Genomic DNA, 12,250 nt, shown 5'->3' on the forward strand with positions numbered 1-12,250 from the left:
TAATTTACTTACTGCTCAGTAAAAAAGCACACTTCCAGTTAACATGACACCCCCGCTACGATAGAACAGCCTTAATTCAGACATGACGCAGAGGAACAGAGGGAGGAGGGGTCGAGGGCCATCCTGGAAACGGCAGCTGTTTTCTGGGGAAAGTCTCCCTCCCACCCGAGCCCGACACTCGAGCCACACTATCCCCATGGTGTCTGAAAACTCCATGAAGACAGGGTCACTCTGACCCCTTCACACCCACAACGCCAAAGAGGAGCAGGTGTTCAGGAAAAGTCTCCTGCTAGTGCTGAAGACAGGAATAATCCCTCGTGGTGCCCAGAATGTCAGGAGAAAACAAGGCACCATGTGGACGCCTTCCAGGTGAATTCTGGAATGACTCTGCCGAATGCCAGTCATCCTTTTACAGAACAAAACCAATACCGGAAAACATGTGTCGCCAGCAGAGAGATGGTCCTTTTGACGGCTTACAAACACACCTACGTTACGCTGAATTTATCTCAAGCCACCCTCTCTGTGCTAATGTAAAAAGTCTCCTTTATTAACCAGTAGCCTTTTTCATCTGGTGCTTTATTAACAAGCAAGACGGTCCTGTAACACTCAGGCATTGTTGAAAACGTCAAATGGAAGCCTAGAATCCTCTTCCGTGCAGCTTCACTGCAAAGTATTTTGACGTGAGCCAAATCATGCTATTCCTACATCTCCACAGGAAACTCAAGGCTTCATCAAGGAAACGCAGCATCATTTCTGCTAGTTACAGAAATTGGTGGGGTGGGCATGGGGTTGAGGGAACATTACATAGAAAGCACAACGCGATAATCACCTGCCTGAGAGCCACACTGGCCGGCAAGCCCCGGTCGGCTCGGTCTCTACACAGTCACAGACGTGAGGCCTGGAGGGCAGACACCTGGCACTGCTGACTACCCCAAGGTCGTGGCCTCTGCCCCTTCTCTGCTGCTCATCAGCTCCAAGCTTCTGGCAACACCGCCTGCTGCCCCCACTGCCTCATCGACTCTTCGTGAAAAGCAAATGTTGCCAGGATAGCTTATGAGTACATTTGCCAGGAAAGCAGCTCCGATTGATGCTGAAACCCCGTTCTCACACCCCTGGCAGCTCCCTTGCCCCCGATGTGCACATGCTTGCAGCTCTGACCTTGCTCAGTGTCCACACAGGCTCTGTCCACTGGAGAGCCAAAGGCAGACTCAATGTTGAGTCAGAAATACACAAAGAGGGTGACGGTTACAAACTGCCTGCCTGCCCCTCAAAACACAGGTTGAAATCCTCAGCCTCAATGTGATGCTGTCAGGTGGTCTTTGGGAGGTAATGAGTTCCCGAGGCTGGAGACGACCCTTGAATGGGATGTGTGCCTCAGAAAGGGGCCCAGCAAATCCCTCACCCTCCCATTGTGTCAGGGCCAGAGAGAAGGTGTGTGCCAACCAGGAAAGAGCCCACACCAGAATTCACCCGTGCGGCACCCTGATCCTGCCTTCCAGCCGCTAGAACTGTGAGAAACAAATTCCTGTTGTTCATAAGCCGCTCAGTCAATGGTGTTTCGTTACAGCAGCCTGAGCTGCCTGAGATGACGATGCTCACCGCCCTACAGAAACGGCTACTCCCCTCTCCCAGAAAGAGGGGTTTAATTAAAATCCCTGTCTCTCCTCGCGGCCACCACAGATCTCACTCCCCCACCCTGTAAGCCAGCAATTGTTAGGATTAAAGGAAAATGAGGATCGTTTTAGACCAGCCCCTCCATATCGGTCTGAAGCCTGTAACTTTGCCCACTTCCACGGTGGCCGTGTCACTGCATTGCCCATGTCAGCTCTGTGTCTGCACTGGGTCCCAGGCTCTGCACAGACTCCTCTAGCTGCCCATCAGCACAGCCATTTCCCCTTCTGCTTTGCAGGTTGTCCTTCAATATCCAACCCCCACCCCTCTGCAACCCAAGGCCTTCCGATCCAGGCATTCGGGGTGGGCTCAGCCATGTACTGCCGTCCTTGAGTCAAGTAAACCAGGCCCAAGGCGTTGGCACCAATGATCTACTGGCTGTGGGGTCTGCACAGCTACTAGCTGCCCCAGCCACACCAGGGCCCGGGAGGGGAGGCAGAGGAACCTGTGAAGTTGCCAACAGCCATACGGGGACAGGGGCCCCTGGGATGAGGAGGATGCCATGGAAGGAAATTCAGAGAAAGAAAGAGCCCCAAGGCTGGACGGGTCATGCCCAAAGCCTACACTGCTGAATTTTCCAGGTTTCTGAACTCAATCGCTGACCCACACAGCACATGTTTCCTGAGTGCTGACCCCGCGTGGCATTGGATACCGCAATAAAGTAGGACCCGCACCCACCCCTTCCCCGACACATACACAGGGCCTCCGTCCTGGCGGGAATTCAGGCCTGGGGGCCCAGTTGGCACCGCGAGCCAGGGAAGGGGGCCATTTCAGACGGATAGTGGGTGCAGCCTTGCCAAAGCCCAGCAGTCACCTGCACTGCCACAGCCAGGCTGAGTCCAGATCAGCCGCACAGAAACCTGACCCTCTCAAGGGCACGCCTGAGCTCATTAGGGACAGACACCGTCTCCTGCTGATCTCCAACACTTTCTCTGCATGTCTAGTTACATACGGACGACGCAGTCTCGGAAGCACAGCTGTGACTCTGGAGACAGATCCCAGGCCTCCCCCTGCTCCTCTCCGTGGTGCCATTGATGGGGAGGGGCCGGCATGGCCGCGAGGTCCCATACCCACAGCCACCCTGCCACGGAGACGCAGGCCTTCGACGATTATTTCTGCCAAAGAACCCTGCTGCGTCTTGGAGCACACCATGGTGGGCGGGAAGCTCCACCCGGAGAAACAGCGATGCTTCTCCCCAGAGCCAACGGAGGGCACCCCCCACTCTGCATTCAGCAGATTACTTACATTCTGGAAAACATCTGGGTTAATGGGGAACAGTAAAATGAAAAGGACACACTAGAAAGGTTAGAAGGCTGTGTGAAGTCTCAGGAGGTCCAAAGGTTTCTTAACCAAGACTGCTGCGGTCAACGAGCTTACAGGGAAAGTTTCCACACGGGCCTTCAACAAGCAACGCTCAGCAGGGAGGAGCCACGTTCTGGGCAGAACCTCAGAACAAGAACATCGGACACCACAAAGTCACATCAGAGCCAACAGCAACTGAAATACAGCGCTCTCCTAAGATGTGTGCGTCACCTGCAGAAAGTCACCACACATTAAGATGGAGGAAGAAAAGGATAAGGTTAGAAACAAATTTGAAGTAATTTCTGCATACGTAAAATTTCTACATCCACTGGTTTTCTTTCTGGGAGTAACAACTTTTACATGAGACGCACATCCCCGTTGGAAGGAGTTTGGGTTTTCCGTGGGCAGAGTCAAGGGCTCTCCAAGAAATGTGAACCTTTTCTCACTCACTGAGCCGCGTGCCCTGAGGCCGTCCTGGCCTGTCTGAGCCCCTCCCTGGCTCTGCCTCCAGCCAGCTCCTTCCAGCACTCACCCCGCTGCTCCCAGAGCCTGCACTGGCCCAGGATCTCCTCTTCTGCTGCTGTCAATCTTCCACTTTAGGGTAAATAAGTTGGAAACTAGAAAGTTATAAGACCCCTTAGCTTTTTAAAAATTTGTCTTCTCAGAAAACAATACGAATTCTACTTCCATGGTTTAATATGTTGCCCCCATCTGCATGTTCATGGATATGTGTTTTTATATATTTTTTAATCAGTACTTATAAAAGCATGCACTGTTGCTACATTCAGTTCAATTACATTTGATTTAAGAAGTTTTAATTTCAGTGAATTCAGGCACTCAAAATTTAAGCCCTCTGACATCTATTAATCAAATGGGAAAATGACAGGTAGATATTACAAAAATCAAGAGAAGTGTTTAATGTAAATCCTGCACTTTCAAATATTTCCACAAATGTAATATATACATTAGTACATAACCTTGAGCATTTTCACAACTCTTTGCACTCAAATTCCATTCTTAACTTTTATAGATAAATCGACATCCGTATGTGATTTTAAGCAGCTCAAACATCAGCTCTTAAAAACAATCAGAAATGTTGCGGGCAAATCCCACCGAGCAGCAAATAACGGAACTGTACCCAACAACCCAGGTATCTCCCCTGAGGCATCTGGAACTTGAGCATTACAAGCAGCCTTTGGTTTCTGAGGCACCCGAGAGTGGGGACTCCCAACTCCCCAAGTCTAAGAAGGCCTCAGCGATAAGGAAAACTGGTCAAAAAGTCATCCCTGCCGGCTCCCTGCGCCACGGGCTCCTCCCTGCCCGCCCTCAGCCACGTGCTTACAAGATCTCACTTCCTCTCTGTCCCGCAAAGCCTGACTCCTGATTCCAGCCCTGCCGCTTACTGGGATGTGGCCATGGACGTCAACTGCACCTGTAAGGGGAGAAGCTGGTCAGGATACAGGATCCTGGCCATCCTGGCAGTGCCCAAGCTGATACTGTAACTTTGTAGTGAGTTACTTAATGCAAAGGTTTAACTTTGAAAAATTTAGATACGTGTATTCTAAAAGGGAAATTCTGAACGTAGAACACAGGCCACACCCTCACACTGATGTTGTCTGGCCAGCACTTTTTTGTTTGCCTTTTCAATAGACGTTTTTAAAAGCAGTTTTCGGTTCATAGCAAAATCAAGAGGAAAGTACAGAGAGTCCTCACATATCCTTTCCCAGCACAGGCACAGCCTCCATCATTCTCCTGCCCTCACCAGACCCGCATCAACACGGCACCACCACCCACAGTCCACAGCTCACACGAGGACTCGGCCTGCTGCTGCTCACTCTGTGGGTTTCACAGACGTGGAACGGCATGGATCCCCCATGAAAGCCCCACCTGGAGTTGCTGCCCCACCCTTCACACCCCCTATGCTCCTCCCATTCGTCTCTCCCCTCCCCAACCCCCTGACAGCCGCTGATTGTTTTAGTTTCCACAGCTTTGCCTTTTCCAGACTGTGCTGTGGTTGGACTCAGACAGCAGGCAGCCTTTCCAGATTGGAGTCTCACTTAGCAACATGCGTTTATGATCCTTCTGTGTCTTTTCATGGCTTAGGGGTCCAGTTCTTTTTAGTGCTGAATAATATCCCAGTATCTGACATACCACAGTTTATCCATTCACCTACTGAAGGGCATCTCGGTTGCTTTCTAGTTTTGGCAATTATAAAGCTGCTGTCAATGTCTCTGTGCACATTTCCGCATGGAAGTAAACTTTCAGCTCCTCCGAGTAAACGTCCAGGACTGTGATTGCTCCTGTGGTCGGAGAGCTTAGTTCCAAGGAAAACCGCCATGCTGCCTCCCACAGGAGCTGCCCCACTTCCCCCAGCGATGAGTGAGGGTCCTGATGCCCACACACCCACCAGCACGCGGCAGTGTCGGAGTTCGTGTTTTGGCCAGGCCGATGGGTGCACAGTGACGCCTCACCCTACGACATAAGACGCGGGCCATCTTTCCACGTGTAGATTTGCCATCTGTGTATCTTCTTTGTTGGGGTATCTGTCCAGGTCTTTGGTCCATTTTTAATCAGGTTGTTCATTTTCTTGTTGAGTTTTGAGAGTTCCTTGCACGGTTTGGATAACAGCCTTTCTCAGATGAGTCTTTTACAGATGCGTTCTCCCCGTCTGTGGCCTCCCCTCTCATGCTCCTGAGACACTGTTTTTTATTTTAAAAAACACTTCAGACAGAAGATGGACCTCCCAGCCCACCACGGTTCTCAGTTTGGCTGTGGTCACCACCCTCCCAGCCATGGTTCCCACCTTTTCACGATCTGCTGGTCCTATGGGCATCAACCCATACCAAGTCCCTAACATATCTCCAATGACTGCAACGTCAAAGCCGGCAGTTTGCAGGTAGGAAGGAGCTGATGGAGGCCGGAGCAGAATGTGAAGGCCAGCGGATTCATCTCTCGGGGACCGGCAGGCCTCTCAAATATCCCCCTGGGTCACCTCCCAAATGAAGTACCTGCTTTGGCCGCGAGCAGGAAGCAGGACCTGGCCCAGATCTCAGCATATTTGACCTGGCACGGCATTTACAGGTGAGCCTCCATAACCGGAAACTCGACTCTCTGGGGAGAATGCATTTTCATTATCAAGGCTTTTAGACTTTTAATTAAGAAACCAAAGAGCAGTGACTGGAGTGAGGATGCAGGGACTCTGGGTGACCCACACGCTCGTTTCCACCTGGCACGAAGGACCCTGGAGTGAGGGTGCAGTGCCTGCTCTGAGTCACCAGCACACTCATCATTTCTACATAAAGAACCATGTGAGCCTGTCCCAGGACTTTTTAGCCTAGACCTAAAAATTCAGAGCTCAGGAAACCTTCATCATTTTAGGAACCTGAGGGGTGGGCCAGGGGGATCTCACAGAGTGTGGTGCTGTCTATGGGGTCAGCAAAGTACAGCTGGGGCTTCCCGCAAGCACTTCAGGGAGGCCGTGCACTGGCCCGAGGCTGGTTCCGCCTCCTATCCTCGGTTCTCATGCCCAACCGTGAGGGGAGCCCCCCGCTTCAGGAGCGGTCCCTGGCTCCAGGCCCTAACGTCCATGTCCAGGCCCCTGGTAGGGCAGCTTCTACCCCAGGGAGGCTGGGACTGGAGACAGCCTGGAGCTCTAGGCAATCCTGGCAACCACATGTTTCCCGAAGTGGCTGCAGACAAACTCCTGCTTCCAAAACCTGGCACGGGCTGTGTGAGGCCTGGAACGCGGGAGGCGCGTTTCGCAGGGTCCCTGCTCACATACAAAAGCAAGGCTAAGAGCAGATAAATTATTTAATTACCCTCTCATGGTTATCAAGTCAAGTCATAGTCTCTTAGACCTATGTGTGACTAGAAGTATACACATTATGGAAGTGTATATAAATGTGAATACAGATATGCTTATTTTCCTTTTATATACCTTACATATATGTGTATACGTGCATATGTATAAAACATGGAAGAAAAAACCATACTTAAGATTTCAAATCTCACTCACAAAGATCTCAGAAGCAAATTATTATTCTTTAACAAAGATGTAACATTTTACATTCTTACAAACAAAACGTTCTCTATTAGCATTTTATTTTAAAAACTAAGAATGCATTGCACTCTCTGTTTCAATTTTTAACTCAGCTCACAAAGGCCCCTGTACAAAGACCTCCGTGCCACCGCAAGGATGGCGGTGGTCACACCTGTGTCCATTTATCCTCTCTACATCTAGCTCCTCTCCCTGAGGCAACAGCACCTCCGAAGTCACAGCCTGGCCTCCCATCTCTACCCCGTCCCGGGCTTTTTGGCATGTTGCTCTGCTGCACACACTTCAGCAAATACTGCTGATTAGCCAGAATCACACAGAAATCTCTTAACCTTGATTCTGGCTGCTTTTGTAATTTGTAATATCTGTACTTCTGGTGTGATTTGAGAAACAACAAATTTTAAAATTAGAGAAGATGTGGTTTTTATTCTCTCCTTTCTACTTGCAACCTTGAAAATTCAAGTAGCAGCAAGGGTTTGTTGAAAGTAACTTCCACCAAATAGAACCTATTACAAAGGTACTACAGGGTGTCAAATAACCACATAGATGTAAAATAGACATGCAGACACAGATATAAAATCCAATGGTTAAACCAAATTGAGAAATGCTTGCCAGTTTGATAGGACTTCTAAAACTTGACATAAATGTTGGCTGAGGGATACAAGATGCTATGAGATGAGTGAGATGCTTGGCCTAGAACCACAGGCTCTCTCCTCTTTACAGCAGAAAATCCATAAGGAAGTCAAATCTGAAAGAACCAGGTACCATTGAATGGCATACTCAGCCATCCTTCCCTATTCCTGGGCCAGCTGCGGTGAGTGCAGCCAGTCGTTCACCAACATCCATCATCCATCCTCCAGGCCATGGCTACACTTTACTCCCAGGCTCCCTGTCATTATGTAGATTAGGTAAATCAGGGCCACTCTCACCTTAAGCCTCCCCTGCCAGCATGGCAATCGCCCAGTCCCAACCACAGCAAGGACAGCCATGTCCCTGGGAATGCAGAGCAGGGGTCGGGAAGAAACCTGGATCTCTGAATACCTCATGGAGCAGTCACCAGCCTGGAACATCCTCCCTGACGGCTTTGCAAGAGAGAAGAACTCCTTGGTTCCTCAAGCTACAATACTGCAGAGTCTCAGGTCACAGCATCCTTATCTACCCTCGTCAGGAACCGTTCATGCTCATCAAGACATGAGAACAAAACTGCAGTGGCACAGTCACACTCGACACAGACCACCTGCTACTCACATTCATCGTATTAACACCAAAAGGCCACCTTGGTGGATATCCTGGATGTGGACACTCGGCGGCTTTTTGCTGGAGACGCGCTTTGTGCATTTATCGCACGACCATCTTGACCTCAGGAGGAGCTGTGCAGATGGCAGCTGTGCACGTCACAGGGAGTCTCACTTGCTGGACTCTCAGCCAGCGCCCACTATCAGTGCCCGCAGAGTCCTCTCCTCCGGTAGCACGTGCTTGGACGCCACAGTGGCCTGTGGATCCACACAACAGCACTGTGTGCCCCAGGAGCTTAGAAAGTACCACTGCATCAATGCCTCCACAGGTGAGGCCGGGGGCAGAAGCCAACCTCAAGCAGTTACGGTCCTCCGTGGGGCTGGCGTCCAGGCAGGAAGGCGGCTCAGCGGCTCTCCTCTCACTGTGGAACTTCCTAGGTCCCCACATGAACAGAACCTAAATAACACGCAACAAACAACAGGAACGAGAACACGACCAACAGCTTCTGAGATGAGCAAGCTGGGCTGATCATGAGACACCTGACGGGGACGGTGCCGGAGCCCCTCCCAGTGACCTGTGTGGACAGCGCTGCCAGCATCTCCCTAAAACCAGCCCAAGTCAAGTTAGACTTGAGGCTTTCCAGGAGTGGATAGATCCCTTCAATCCCACAGTCTGAACCTTCCAGGCCGTGTCTCATGGCCCTCATCTCACATATGGGAACCCGGACGCTGCACCACAGACGTGGCCCCAAGCCCTCGTTCCTTCTTCAACACCACACACCAGTACAGTGAACACTTAGGATCTGGGCATTCACATAAAATACTGCTTAACTAAAACTTCTGATTTAGAATATGTTTAATTCCTACTCACAGAGCTGAAAGTGTTCTGTCCTAGGAGGCGGTAGCTGTAACTAAGCATGAGAGAAGAAGGGATCAGAGTGGTGCCAAGTATTAAATATTCCTCTAAATCTATTCACCAGGTTGCCATGCTATTGTCACCTGCTTCATTTTCTGTCCTTAAAAGACAAAATAGTTACTTTTCAAAATAGACAACCTGTTTCACTGATGCTTAGCTATAAAGTAGCGAGCTACGTATCCAAAAGGGAGATATGGGAAAACAGAAAATGTCCACAAGCGATCGGGGTTGGGGGGCAGTTGCAGCAGCACCTGGCTCTGTTGCGTTGTGAGCCAGCCACGTGGGCTGGACAGCTCACTTAGCCACTGAAATTACATCATCTAAGATTTTGTTTCAGTTACTTTGATAAATTCTCTCTCTTGCTATGAAGAGTAAGGTTTGTTTTTTTTTTTGTTTTTGTTTTTGTTTTTTTTTTTTGACTTGGAGTCTCGCTATGTCACCCAGTCTAGAGTGCAGTATTACAATCACGGCTCATCGCGGCCTTGACCTTCTGCCTCAAGCAATCCTCCCGCCTCAACCTTCCAAGTAGTTGGGACCCAAAGGCGAGTTTGATTTCTTTGCTAACGAATTCCTAATTCACCTCGCAGTGGGCCTGTCAAGGCCATATGCCCGGACATCCACCTTGCCGACCGTCCATGTGGTCTCTAAGGTGGATGCACTCCGGTTGCCTGGGCTCTGCACGCGATACTGAGTCTCCAAGTCTGCCGCTGTATAAGGGACTGACAGCCCCAAGCGTCTCGACGCGCCACCTTGAGCCGGGCTTTATTCCACAGGGCGACTCTGCTTCCCGTGATGAGATGCAGCACGTGAGCACAGATCAAAGGGTATCAGCAACTAACCCATTCCCCTGGTACTAAGCAGAGGACCAAGAGTTTAGTTCCTTACTTATTTGCTACGGGCTTGATTCAAAGCAGCTTTCTGGGATCCTGGGGACAAACATCTCCAACTGGTGAGAATTCTGGCTTTAGTAACGGAAGGATCACCTAAAGCCCATTTTGTAACTGCTGTTCTCATCAGAACTTGAGGCCAAAGCGAAAAATAAAAGGGGGAGGCTAAGATCGTGACACCCCAGTTTGCACAAGGCCAACCAGCCTGCTTGAGGGGGTAAAAGGAATAGGATTTTTAAACTGCTGAGTTTTAAAAACGTGGCTGTAGGCTGGGCGCACTGGCTCACGTCTATAAGCCCAGCACTTTGGGAGGCCGAGGTGGGAGGATTGCTTGAGGCCAGTAGTTCAAGACTGGCTTGAGTAACACAGCAATACCCTATCTCTTTAAAAAGAAAAAAAAAGTTATTAAAATAGTAATAAAAAGGTTAATACAATAAATTACTATGTCAACATGGCACCCCCTGCTGTCAGACGAGGTGCAGTCTCTGTGGCTGTGAGGTCCGGAGAGAAATGTAACCGGCATCATAGGGAAGGTGGACCCCAAAGCCCCACAACATTACTCCTGTACAGTGTGTTAACCAGCATGAAGTCTCCTCCACAATCAGAAGCCTGGTGTAGAGGAACGCTGCCCACTGGACCTGGGTGGACTCCAGATGCCGGTCGACCAGACAGCCCCACCCTGGGACCCTGCCGGCAGCCCCGACTGGACAGAATGGCCTCATGAGTGTCCTTTCCTGCCACAGGCTGCAGACCCTGAGCCAGTCCTGGCTGTGACTGAGGCTGCGCATAAACGTCTGCGCCCAACAGCTCACCTTTGTACATGACACGCCCAGTCCACCTCATTTCAAATGTTACACTTGCCCCAAGGCGAACATGGATGTTACAGGTTAACTCACTGCATGTGTGCTAGACTTTCCCTGTAAGTGTTCAGACATTGTACGAACCGGATGAACAAACCCCACTTTCCCTGTAAACGTTCAGACATTCCTTGAGCCCGATGAACACACACAGCCAACAAACCCCGGAACGTGTAATGCCGCGGCCTCCTCCCTTCCTGAGGGGCGTGTGCTTACAGCTCCCCCAAGACCACATTTCCCAAAGCACAGAGTGTTACTCTGAAAATAAAACCTCCTTTTTCCTTCCTCTGTACATCTCGTGGTCGTGTTAACAACTATTGCTACAAATGCAGAGAAACGGGGTATCATCCGTGCTGGTCACCGAATTCCTAGCACCAAAGCTTCAAGGCCCCCCAGTCTGAAGGAAGCTTCTATCACCCTAAAGCCAACTCTGGAGACGAAGGCCAAGCTGGGGAAAGGCTGTGTCTCTACAAATCCACGCCACGGGGCCCTCTGCAGTTGTGTGTAAGGAACTCTTGGTCTGTCCTGGGGTTTGGGGAAATCAGGATGCAAGCAGATACCGTACGCTCTGCCACGGGACCGTGAAGTCTGCGGAACCTCAGAGGAACACGGAGACAAACGGTGGCACGATTCTCACAGGCCGAGCCTCGATGGGCGCCCGTGTCAAGAACACAGACACGCCGGGAGGGGCAGCCGATGCAGGCAACGCCTGCAACTCCAGCAAGCAACAGCGTCTGAGTGTGGGGATCTCTGGCCAGGCTCCACCACAACTGCCATATTCTGTGACAAAATGTTAAAAATAGGTTTTAACTAGTTATAACTCTAACTTGTTTTACACATAAACAGAACACAGGGTACCAACAGGCTCCAAAATACTTTGCCTAGAACCAAGTCTAGAATGCAGATGGATGCTGCTCCGAGTGTGAGGAGTCCCCTTGTAGTGCCATAAATCCTAGATCTAGGTGACTAAGTGCTCTTCCTAAACCAGACGGCACCATGAGGCTCTGAGGGCACCCTCTGTCCCCAGGCCAGTCCATCAGCCCCGGCAGAAGCTTCTAGAGTAAGAGCCTGTGGATTTGTATTGGACGGATGTAAACCAGGCAAAGTCACAGGGGCTCGTCCTGGAAGCCTATCCATTTACCCACTCATGCCGTGGAGAGCCCTGCCCCCAACTCCACACCCGCAATCACGCTCAACCACAAGAACTGGCTTCTAAGCCCTCAAGCTACTCCCTCTCGACCCCAGACAGACGCTTCTCAAACCATGAGACCCAGAGTAGTCTTAACAGGTGGTCCCAGCAGAACTGGCCACTGCATTAATTGATATTT

General features: G+C 50.5%; 1 long non-coding RNA gene across 1 annotated transcript in view; it reads left to right on the forward strand.

Annotated features, from left to right (window-relative positions):
* Window positions 1-3,120: 3,120 nt before the first annotated feature.
* The window catches only part of LOC135968768 (uncharacterized), a 28,139-nt gene continuing 19,009 nt past the window's right edge, over window positions 3,121-12,250 (forward strand). The window contains exons 1-2 of the long non-coding RNA XR_012429541.1: window positions 3,121-3,250; window positions 4,004-6,054. This is a non-coding gene — a long non-coding RNA (uncharacterized lncRNA). The remainder of the gene's footprint in view (window positions 3,251-4,003; window positions 6,055-12,250) is intronic.

This window comes from Macaca fascicularis, chromosome 20, assembly GCF_037993035.2.
Source record: "Macaca fascicularis isolate 582-1 chromosome 20, T2T-MFA8v1.1".
Classification (NCBI taxonomy): domain Eukaryota; kingdom Metazoa; phylum Chordata; class Mammalia; order Primates; family Cercopithecidae; genus Macaca; species Macaca fascicularis.